The following is a 12,503-nucleotide window of genomic DNA, read 5'->3' as shown; positions in this document are numbered from 1 at the left end:
AGCTATGTTTTAAAAAACTAGTTACTTTTTAAAAAGAACTTTATTCTGAAATAATTTCAGACTTACAGAAACACTGCAGACATACCCTTTGCCTGGATTTCTTAGATGTTAGCATTTTAACACATTTCTCTCTCTCTCTCTCTCTCTCTCTCTCTCTCTCTCTCTCTCTCACACACACACACACATACACACACACACACACACACATACACACAGTGTTTTCCTGAACCGATTAAAAGTAAGTAGCAAGCATGATATTCTTTTCCCCTTTACTTACCCTCTGACTTCCTAAAAACAAGGACATCTCTTTGTCTTCCTGATCTAAGATCTAATCCAGAATCACACATAGCACTTAGTTGTCATCACTTTACTCTCCTGGAAGAGTTCTTTAGTCCATACCTTTCATGAGCTCAGTATTTTTGAAAACTGTAAGCTATTTATTTTGTAGAGTGGCCCTCGATTTGGGTTTATCTACTTTTTTTTTTTTTTTTGGTGGGGGTGTTTAGATTCAGGTTATGTGGTTTGTGGCAGGAAGATCAGAGACGTATGTTCTGCACAATGCATAATATCAAGAGGTACATGATGTCACTTTTGTATCATTACAAGTGATATTAGCTTTGACCATATGCCAAGTTTCTCTATTGTAAAGATACTGTTTTCCCTTTTTAACTAGAAACTTACTAGTTAAAAAGGGAAAACAGTATCTTTACAATAGATAGATATTTCCAGACTACATAAATATCTTGTTTTTTAAAAAAATTACTACTTTCAACACCTATTAATAATTCTTACTAGAAGCAACTATTACTACTGTAGTTGCCAAATGGTGCTTTGGTAGTCTCTTTGCTCCTTCCCTCTCACCCCCCACCAACCCAACAGAGTCTTGCTCTGTCACCCAGACTACAGTGCGACAGCATGATCTTGATGCACTGCAACTCCACCTCCCAGGTTCAAGCAATTCTCCTGCCTCAGCCTCCTGAGCAGCTGGGATTACAGACACCCACCACATCCGGCCTCACTGCTCCTTTTACCTACCGTGTAACAGTTTTCGACTCCATGGAATACCTTTCCCTTCTGCCCAACTTGTTGATTAATTATTTAAATCAGTAATGACTTACAGAGTTCTATTTTCCTCTATGCTTTGTAATTCATTACTATCATTATTTTGGTTTGCAAGTGTCCCAGAGTTGTGTCCACACACATGCTCGCACATGCAGATCTGCTTCTCTGCATATAGAGATATTTAAAATGTATTTCGATGTATTAAAGTTCATACTGATAGCTCCAATTCCAACTTAACACCATTTGGTTTATTCTATCCCTATCATCTGCATATCTGTAACTCCTCTAATATCGAGAATCCTAGCTCTCATTATCTACTACACATTTATTTTATTTGCTCAATACAAAAACACACATTCGTTTCAGAATTGCTAACTACAACTTAATATTTATTTACAGTTTTTTGTCTTTAAATGTTGCCAACATGTATATTATTTGGATTAGTTGTGGGTTAGTTTCCCCATTCCCCCCCACCTTTAGTGTGGTTGTGTTATTCATTTGTAATAACAGTTACATTCATTCGTTTCTGTTTGTCTTCAATTTGGAGTCTTTCCCCATCCTTGTTGTCTCCTCTTTGCCTATGCATTCACAGCAAGTAAAACTATTCTACCATTTCAAAAGTGAAAGCTGATTTATCTTTCTGCTAACCGACTTAGTGTAAGTATTATAAACGTTGACTAAAAGCTGAGGACCTAGGATTCTAACTCCCCTCCCCACTTGCTGTGCCTTCCTGCCATGCTGAATCTCTCCAAGGAAGCTTCAAAGTAATCAAAGGCTCTACCTCCTCTGGAATAGTCATAGGTCACTCCTTTAAGAGCTTCCTACACTCCCATCCTGATCTTTGATCCAGCAGATCTGAGGCAAATGTATGGAACTAGATGAAACTGCCTTTTATTATAGGATAAAAACAGTAAGGTAGTAAGATAAGTTAAAGACTTCTTCACCCGATTCTAACAATCTTACACTTCCCTTTTCTCCACACCAACTCCAAATGAAAACCCACAGCCAATGAAACTCTTAAATCAAGATCCATTTGCTACTGATCCCTCTCTGACCTTGTAATCTAATTAATCTCACTACCTGGATCTTGTTTTATCTCCCCTCCTCCACATCACCCCAGATCCTCTGAGGGTTACAGCTCCAATATGCCTTTTCAGGGTTCCCCAGTTAACATCCAGAGCTGCTTCAGAACCTGCTGTTAAATCCCTTAAGACTCAGAGCTCTATCAGGTGGTAGCTGATCTACCTGGTAACCACTGCTGGCCTTTCTTACCAATTGACTGAGCCTTAGTTAGAACTGTTTACAAATTTCTTTCTTTGTCAAAGTGGTGATTTCCATCCCGCCAGGCATAAGACATCAGATAGTATAGTGGGGCTGAGGTGTGGGAACGGTGAAGTGATTCCCTTCCAAATTATCAGGAATTACCAAGCATTGAACAAGAGTTTAACCACTGCTGATTACTGTAAACAATGGCACATAAAACCGTGTCCAAGAGGAAGAAGGAACTCAATTCTCAGGAGTAACTAAAGAGAATGGTATATGCTACTGATGGTGTGGGTTATTTTTTAGCCATTTATTAGTATATTCAAACTCATTGGGAATATGACTTGGCTGGGCTTTTAGTAAACAACTATCTGGATTTCTCAGTCACCACTTGGCTTCTTCCATAAGAAACTTAGTGTTTAAATGACCAGTTTCCTACTCTACAGCTGACTAGAACAAAGTGATCACTCAATCAGTTAAGACAAAGACTGCTATTACTTATTCTTGCACGTTATACTCAAAAGATTTCAAGTCATAAAAATACATGTGACAGATATGAGCAAGATATTCAGAGGTTGGATGTGGCTTCATTACATTATACTATATTCAAAAGATTTCTTTCATTCAACCACTAAAATGTCTCCGAGTCCTTTGTTGCTAAGTCATCAAACATTAAAGTCTATTTATGATTTAAGTTTCTATTTAACCTATTTAATGTTGATTTAACTGAAAAGTCAATGTTCTTCCAACCTAACATTCAGCCTTTTAAAGAGTACATTTCAATGACTTCTAGTATAGTCACAAAACTGTGCAACTATCACCACTTTACATAAATAAGAAACGTGACACCCAGCCAGGCATGGGGAGGCAGATCACTGGAGGTCAGGAGCTCAAGACCAGCCTGCCCAACATAGTGAAATCCATTACTACTTAAAAAAAAAAAAAAAAAAGCCAGGCATGGTGGCTCAAGCCTGTAATCCCAGCTACTGAAGGGGCTGAGGTGGGAGAATCACTTGAACCCAGTCAGGGGTTGCCGTGAGCTAAGATGGCACTACTACACTCCAGGCTGGGCAGCACAGCAAGACTCCATCTCAAAAAAAAAGAGAGACCAGGTACCTGTAATCCCAGCACTTTGGGAGGTTGAGGTGGGTGGATCACAAGGTCAGAAGATCAAGACCATCCTGGCTAACACAGTTAAACCTCGTCTCTACCAAAAATACAAAACAATTAGCCATGCTGTGGCCTCACTCTTTACTTTATTGTTGGATAGTATTCCATTTTATGGACATACCACAATTTGGTTATCCTTTCATCAACTGATGGGCATTGGGTTGTTTTGACTTTTTGGCTGCTATGAGTAAGGCTTCTATGATACCTGTGTACAAATTTTTCTGTGAGTGTATGTTTTCAATTCTCTAGCTGTGAAATTGCTGTCACACATGAAATCTACGTTAACTTTTTTGAAGAACTGCCAAACTGTTTTCTAAAGCAGCTAAGGCCAGGTGTGGAGCTCACAGGACTGTAATCTTAGTACTCTGGGAGGCTGAGGTAGGAGGATTTCTTGAGGCCAGAAGTTTGAGACCAATCTGGCCAACACAGTGAAACCCGGGTTCTACTAAAAATAAAAATGAAAACTTAGGCATGCAGGCATGTGCCTGTAGTCCCAGCTACTTGAGAGGCTGAGACAGGAGGATCACTTGAGCCCAGGAGTTCGAGTTCAGGTGGGTGTGTGTCACCATGCCCACCTGATTTTTTAAAATTTCTAGTAGCAATGGGATTTTTGCCATGTTGGTCAGGCCAGTCTTGAACTCCTGACCTCAAGTGATCTGTCTGCCTCAGCCTCTCAAAGTGCTGGGATTACAGGCGTGAGCCATAATAAAAGCCTTCTACTTTTCAAAGAGCATTTTGGTCACATGAAAAGGAAATATCCTGGGGACCACAAATCTTTCAATAGGAGAAAAGGAAATGAAGTAAAAAGAACTGACTTTTTTGCCTTTATAGAAGTTAAAATCATAAGTTAGTAATATAAACTATTTCTTAAAATTGATAACCATGTGCCATTTCCATCAGAAACTAGGAAGTAAATACATACTTGAGAGATTCTGAGCTCTCAAATATTGGTCCAATATTAAAATATATTTATAGTTTTTTGAATATTGCCAGCTTTCTCTGCCATAGGCATCATAAAACATTCAAGCATATTAGAAACAGAAACAAGGAAAGGTATACGCAAAAGTTTCCCCAGGAGTCTGTGAAAACAATCGTTACATTCAGTTAGAGCCTTAAATGACTCCATGACAGGTCACAGACAAACCCGCATTTGGGTAATCTATTACAGTGGAGAGCATAAGACTTGCTGAGACAATGTGCAGGTAAGTTAACAATGAACGAGTAGAAGTTTTCGACAAGTTATTAACGACATAAACTTGTGACACTCAAACGCATTGGTTTTTTTGTTTTTGTTTTTTTTTTTTGAGATGGAGTCTTGCTCTGAGCCCAGGCTGGAGTACAGTGGCATGATCTTGCCTCACTGCAACCTCCACCTCCCAGGTTCAAGTGATTCTTTTGCCTCAGCCTCCCGAATAGCTGGGACTACAGATGCGTGCCACCACACCCAGCTAATTTTTATATTTTTAGTAAAGAGGGAGTTTCACCACATTGGCCAGGCTGGTCTTGAACTCCTGACCTCGTGATCTGCCTACCTTGGCCTCCCAAAGTGCTGGGATTTCAAGTGTGAGGCGCCACGCCCAGCCTCAAACATTTTTAAAATACAAAACTATCTACGAGTAAAGATTATAGGAAAGGGAAGCTGTCAGAGAACTGGGTCAGGTTCTCTGATGCTAAGTAATACTGATTTGTCTACATAAATAATGAAATTCATGAATTTTTAGTACTGAACTTTTGGGTCATCTAACCTAGTTCTCAGCCATGAGTAGTACTCCTCATTGCCCTTTCCCCCTACTGCTTAGAGGTTGCAGTGATCCAAAATCATGCCACTCCACGCCAGTCCAGGTGACAGAGTAAGACTCTGTCTCAAAAAAAGAAAACAGTAGAAGACTTTTATTCTTAGCTCTCTCTATAAAATGTTTTAAAATATAAACAGTATAGAGAAATCCACATTGAAATCACAATGAGATATCTGAGGGCTGTTATATATGTTTTATTATATCTGGGGGCTGTTATATGTTTTATTCTCAGCTCTCTCTACAAAATGTTTTAAAATATAAACAGTATAGAGAAATGCACATCAAAACCACAATGAGATATCTGAGGGCTGTTATATAACTGAAGACCATACAGGCATTCATTAGGCAGGAAGCAAGATGACAAAGTCCTATAAGGAGCAGGATTGTCCCACATAATGTAAGAATGCTTATCAAAAATGCCAACAGGCTTCCCAGCACTGATGAAAAAAGATTCAGAAAAATATATTAATTTGCCTAACTTCCCAGCTAACTACGTACAAAATCCACATCACAATCCAATTTTGATTCCCAATAGAGTACGTGTGTGTGAGAGAGAGGACATTACAGTTCTGTTCGGTTTTTTATTTTATAAAGACTACATTGTTTTCAGATAATAACTGAGGCTGTTGTTCAGTTTGCACTGTGATGAAACTTAGGTAGATATGGGTTCCAACAGAGAATGAACAAGTGAGGGAAAGAATCTGCCACATGTAAACCGTATTTCATACTTTTCCTAAATAAGGGCATTGCTTGCAAAGACATCAGGACTGTTAATACAAAAGCCTGCGCTGCTGGGTTATTGCCCAATGAGAAACTGTATCACACCAATTATGCCTCATTCCTTTTCTTAATCCAACTAACTCCTAGTGCTTGCCCTGGCTTTACCTTAGAATACTCTGATTTAGTACTCCCTTTTTCCTTGCCTAAATCAGTCATTTTAAAGTATGTGTGTGTCCCTTTCCATTGGCAAAACAGCTATATTGCACTTGGAGAAAGAGACCCCTTTCCCAGGGCTTTCTGTGGTATATGTGGCCATGGAGCCATTCCACATGATGCTGGGCCATGAGCCCAGGTACGGTTCCTCGCTTGATTACCTAATTCAACCTAACACTTCCAGCTACCGCATTATCTTGTAGCCAGTTTTTTTTTTTTTATTTTTAAACTCTTGAATTAAAAAAAAAATCTTCATAATTGTTTCTAAACCAGATGTTCCATAAAATGCATTAAAATTTTATTCTCTTTTGAAGGTTTTAGTAACAGAAAGAATATGTTTCCATGTCTAGTCTAGAATGTTTCCACAGGTTTATCTTTGATTTCAAGCCTGTATAATTTCTCCTCTGATAATATCTGTAACCAGCTAAGTTATAAAATAATAATCTTGGCCACGACAGAGAAGCCTAATCTCATCCTCATTAACCAAAGGCATAAAAAAATTTTAGTATTTCCTAGTGACTAGGCTACTTTTTAAAATACAATGTGTATTTGGCTTCACTTTTATTCCTGTGAATAAACTGTGGCACTAAAACTCACACACCCTCCTACCACTAAGCCAGACTCCTATGGTGGAAAAAAACACATTGTTTAAGGTAGGATGTACCTGCTCCAGTAACAAACTGGGGAAAACCTCATGTCTGCCCCCAAACCTAGAAGCATTAGAAAAGCAACCAGGAGAAGATAGTCTTGGTTAATCAATCCCCTCCTACAACTGGCAGACATACTGAGAAAACTAGTTGTCTAGGAGTACCACTAGCTGTAGTTAATTATAATCACAATTTTAAAAGAGACATCCCAACTCAAGGTCACATTCAATTTTGTGGAACCTCCCCATGAACAAGAGGCTTACGTTGTGACAATCAGGAGTATAGACTTTGGGAGTCTGACTTCCTAGATTCAAACACTACTCCACTATTGACCTTGGATATGCTGTTCAACCTTTCTGTGCTTCAGTTTACTCTGCTGTAAACTGGGTATGAATATAATCTATATTTCACAGCATTTGTTGTGAAGATTAAATAAAATCTTGTAAATGTCTAGATGAATGCCTGGCATTTGATAAACACTAATCCCTACGGCCCAGTGCTTATCAGCTATGGAGCTCCTCTTCCAAACATGAACCAATATGGATTCTTCTCCTTTGTCCTTTTTGGAGAGGTTCTTCTATTACTTAGAAAGAGAAAGATGAGATTCATACTCTGCTCTGAGACTGCCCCAACTGGGAGGAAGCAGCAGGACACCTGAGCTGCGATCAGTCTGATGCTGTGTAGTTTCCTTTATTCCCCATGTTTCCCCCACAGGGAGCTGATGTGTGTTCCTCCTCCTCCTGCCTGACGTCGGCTGGTTCACAGTCTGAGTAGCTTTCGGGGGCCTGGCTGATAATCGCAGAGACTGGATTCCCTCTGTAGGAGGAACTAGACAGATATACTTCGAAGGTATCCAGAATCTCCATCTGACTGGACCATCCACTCCAGCTAAATTAATTTCTTTTCCACTAACACACACTTACTTATTCTGTTAGCCAACTACCCCTATGTACATAACCAGGCCCTAGGAAAATCTGCTTTGTATAGGATGACTATAAAATCATGACAGGGCCTTTGAAGAAGCTGTAAACTCAATCTTTAACATGTCAAGGGAATCAGATTCAAGCAGAGTTTATTTTCTGAAGGGTTGAAAGGGCATGATTGTTTGAACTTTTGCCACTATGTTCTCAAACCATTCTGAAAAGGATGATTGAAAGACCTGGGCCCTAACAATGATAGGAAGGGGCTGTTTCTAAACCAAACACGGTCAGTTACCCATTAAAGCAATATTTTACAGTGACACTTTGAAATAGATAATATTACATGGAAAGAAACAGGCCAGAGTGCAGATGGTGCTCTCTTACTCAGGCATCTTGATGCTAACATTTTTACACTGAGGACTCTAAAGGTAAACAGAAGGTACAGCAGCAGGTCAACTGCTCTGGTAGGCACAAAAACATCCCTTGGAATCCTTAATGCACAAATATCAAATGTGGCGAGTACTGCCAACAGTCTGGCACTACACAGTCCTTACTGTCTCCTCCTCTCCTGTCTCACTGTTAGGACAATCAATAAACCCATAGACATACTTCTTTCCCCTTTGCAACTCCTGCTACCTGCTTAAATGAAGGCACTCAAAATAAAAGCTTTAAGGAAGCAGATACTAGACAATAGCGCTCAATGTAGTTAAATCTTCAACTCTGATAGAGGATCTCGGGGTGATTTGGGGAAAACCTATAAACAAACTTCTAATGGTCCATATCTGCTTAATGTTGGCCTAAGAACACTCCAGTCTGACGTCTGTCACTGTCAAGCGACCCCACAGAAACCTCTGAATTTTGATGGCAAATTTCAATGACTTGGGAAATCAACAGGGGGTCTGCCTCAATGAAGTACTTACCTGTATTAGACCAAAGTCACATCAAAAATTTCAGAAATGTTGGCATAGAAAACATGTCCTGTTAGCATGACCATCTAAATGATTTCTGGACTGTGTGATTCATCGCTTTAAAATCAGATCATAGGCTTAAACCAGTGAGTTTGGCATCAAAAAAAAAAAAAAAAAAAAAAAAAACAGAAAACAATAAAACTGACAAAATAAATCACAACCTTAGTCTCAAAGAAGCCAGTCTACATTACTGAAATAGGCCAGTCTAGAAAATACTTGGTTACACACACTATCCAACGTACACTATCCAATGAAAGAGCAGGGGCACATTCATTATCAATGATTTTGTGCAAATTCATTATCAATTACAACTTTAAAAATAGCTCGCATCTCTTTTCCTAGAGATGTCAAATTGAGAGAATCACTTTCATTCTTAAGGGCCACATATGTACCCACACAGCTTCTGTCAAGTACGAATCCCAGAATTAAATTGGGAAGGGATGGGTTTTGAAATAATAATATCATATCCAATTGGTAGATGATGATATAAATTCTTTAAAGATAAAAGGGTTTATGTTTATTTTTTAAAGTCAAAGCGTTACTGGTGTCGAGATGACTGTTTCAAGCATGGTGTCAGTTCTTTAAGAAAGGACTAATTATACATAATTACACATTAATCTTCTAATTATTGAAAAGGGAAAGCAACCTACTTTTGCATCCAATACATATTATGCACATATCAGGCAAAATGAGACAACGGATGCATGCATGTATGAAAGAAAGCGCTTTATACATTCAAATGTAAGTTGAATGATTACTATGTAATTAAAAAGTCTCAGAATTATTTTAAAAAACAAGTGTGCCTGTGTCTACATGGAAAAGCACGTGAAGAAGATAAGAAGTTAAGTCTTACTTGTGAGGAAGGCAGGCTAAGAGAATGCATTTAACATGCTCTTCTTTTAGCTTCACCGTAAGTGCTTGTTAGGTCATTTGAGGACCTATCTTAACTTTCTGTATATGTTTTAAGGATCATTCTGCAAAGTTTACTTTGGGCTTTTATTAGTGGCTGGTACAGAAGAAAAAAAGCAGTAGGAGGAGGAGAGAAAAGCACTACTGACATAAACAAACTCTACAACTGAAAAAAGACAGTTGCCTAAACTTTCCAAAACCATTTTGAGAAGATTTCTATTTAAAGATCAGACATAGACCACAATAGACCTCCAAGGATATTTTCACAATCCTGTTTCTGCTCTCTAGTATTTTAGCAATGAGCCCCCCAGGCCCCAACAAGATCCAGTGAACCCTTCCCACCCTGAGTGCACCCAAGTTTAGGTAATGCTAATGAAGTGGAATACCAAGAGCAAGTAGAAAACGTGCATTTTCTTGTTTTCCTTCCCACCTCCCTGACAGAAAATCACCATCTTGATCTGGTTACTAATTTCCAAACTGTACAACTTGACAATAACAAATTTTTAGAAAGAAAAAGCTGTATTACATTTAAAAAATACAAATAATTTTGTAAGTCAATAGTTTCATATCCTTAACTTCACTAAGGATAAAAATGAGCCATGTATACCAATAAATTATTTATTGGTCCTCAACGTCATTTACTAATACCAGTTACTAAATTAATCAGTAGGGATTTGGGGGGAGATGTCACTGATGAATTTCATAAAAACACAGAAATAAGGAAAGAGGGCAAAGTTGCTCCTTAGTCCTATTTTTAAAACACCTCTAACACATACCATCAAATGACTTGCAAGATCCATCCAACCGGTAACTTGGGGCTTAGGCACAAGTTAGTTGAAAAGAATGTAAACAGTCAAGTCCAAACTTAGGAAGTTCACTGCAAAGTACTTCCTGTGCTGCACAGGGAGCCAAGACAAAGTAAGGCAAAACCCTCCCCTCTAAGAACTGAAAGCTGTGCTCTTCCTCTACTCTAATGAATCCCTGCAATTAGATTACTAGTGATGTAATCAAACTGAGGCTGAATTTATCCCTTTCTGCAAAAAGGCTTATCTATACAATAAACTGTCAGAAATCTCACTAGCTGCTAAATAAACATTATAATCAATGGATGTTGGGTCTTTGAAACAGAGATTCAGTTAGAATTTGAAATTGAGAAAGATGTGCACAATTAAGGTGAATAAAAGGGAGATGGGGATATGTTTATTTGGTTTACAATATTTTATAGGTTTGACAATATTAAGGATAACATTGCAACTGTGTTTCCCTGATGAGCTCCAAGAAAGGAAGGATAATTTTACCATTAGCTATAGGTCAATGTTCAGTCCTTTGTGAAGAGTGTAATTATCATTAATTATCAGCATTTTTACCATTATTGAGCGCCAGTGACTTTAAAAATAACCTATCTCGACCAGGGGCAGTGGTTCACAGCTGTAATCCCAACACTTTGAGAAGCTTAAAAATAACCTATCTCGACCAGGGGCAGTGGTTCACAGCTGTAATCCCAACACTTTGAGAACCTGAGGTGAGAGATCACTTGAAGCCAGGAGTTTGATACCAGCCTGGGCAACACAGAGAAACACCACTTCTACAAAACATAAAAAAATTAGCCAGGCCTGGTTGCATGTGTCTGTGGTCCAGTTATTCGGGAGGCTGAAGTGTGAGGAGCACTTGAGGACAGGAAGTCAAGTCTGTAGTGAGCCATGATTGTACCACTGCACTCCAGCCTGGGCAACAGAACAAGACCGTGTCTTAACAACAAAAAATCAAAAACCAACAAAAACACCCACCATCTCATTTAATTTAAACCTTTTACCATTTGAGGTGGCTATGATCAACAGCATAGGAAGGAAAACCAAGGCTTGAGGAAGAGCCCCCAAATCAGTAAAGTAAATATAAATCAGGACGGCTGGATTGGGACACGCTCATGATACTGTTATCAAAACAAACTTCAGTTGTTCTCTTCTTAGCCTGAATTTACAAATTTAGTACCCACTTACAGGTATAAACTCACAGTATGTTTTTAATGTCAGTGTATTAAAATGTTTAAGAATAGTTTTAAGTGTGTGTTCAGAATTTGGTAAACACCTCTACAGATAAATCAAGAGGAAAGGGTGATGTTTTGTTAAAATCAACATCTTCCTGCTCCAGTAACCTAGGGTCATCCCTAAGCCTAAAAGGCTTTCCTCCATTCATTTTGTCACTCACTTATTTAGCATTCTAAAATGTGTCAACAGCCATATTGCTTCCCACCTGGTTGTTTGGCTTTTCCACAGAGGTGTATCTATGACCTGTAACCTTAAATAACTTTTTCTGCCTTCTATTCAATGTTCTTTTATTTGGATATCATTACATCTGACTTCTAAGTGAATACCTAAATTCTGTGAGCCATTATACAGAAATTACTTTGTGTGGATTGTATTTTTATTCATATTTTTTCAAAGTACACATAGAAATAATGCTTTTATACTTCACCTGATTTTGCTCCTTTGTTACAAAGTAACTTGATGTGAATTCCTTTCCACCTAAACTTATTTTCATGTCTATGTTAACAAATTTAACTCTTTAAGTACTCTGTGTATTTATTCATTCATTTACACATGACTGATGTCTTGTGCAGGGCAAATAAAGGAGGAAATAGATTTTTAAAAATTCAAAATACAAGAGAACCATTGGTCGTAAGTTTATAGTAGAAATTTTCTACCCAACTGCTTTTCTGGGGAAATTATTTTGAACTTTTAATTTAAAAACAATAATCCTAAAATTAACCTGCTGCACAATGGCCAGGAAAAATATCTTCTATCCTTTTATGCAATGACCAGGTTACTCAAGTCATCA

The 12,503-nt window shown here is 38.3% G+C and overlaps 1 protein-coding gene across 11 annotated transcripts in view; it reads right to left on the bottom strand.

Moving 5' to 3' along the window:
- The window catches only part of RBPMS (RNA binding protein, mRNA processing factor), a 190,834-nt gene that overhangs the window by 74,666 nt on the left and 103,665 nt on the right, over positions 1 to 12,503 (bottom strand). The window lies entirely within an intron of this gene.

Source organism: Callithrix jacchus, chromosome 13 (assembly GCF_049354715.1).
Source record: "Callithrix jacchus isolate 240 chromosome 13, calJac240_pri, whole genome shotgun sequence".
In the NCBI taxonomy this organism is placed as follows: domain Eukaryota; kingdom Metazoa; phylum Chordata; class Mammalia; order Primates; family Cebidae; genus Callithrix; species Callithrix jacchus.
Note: the sequence above shows the minus strand (reverse complement) of the source record. Positions and strands in the feature narration are given on the sequence as shown.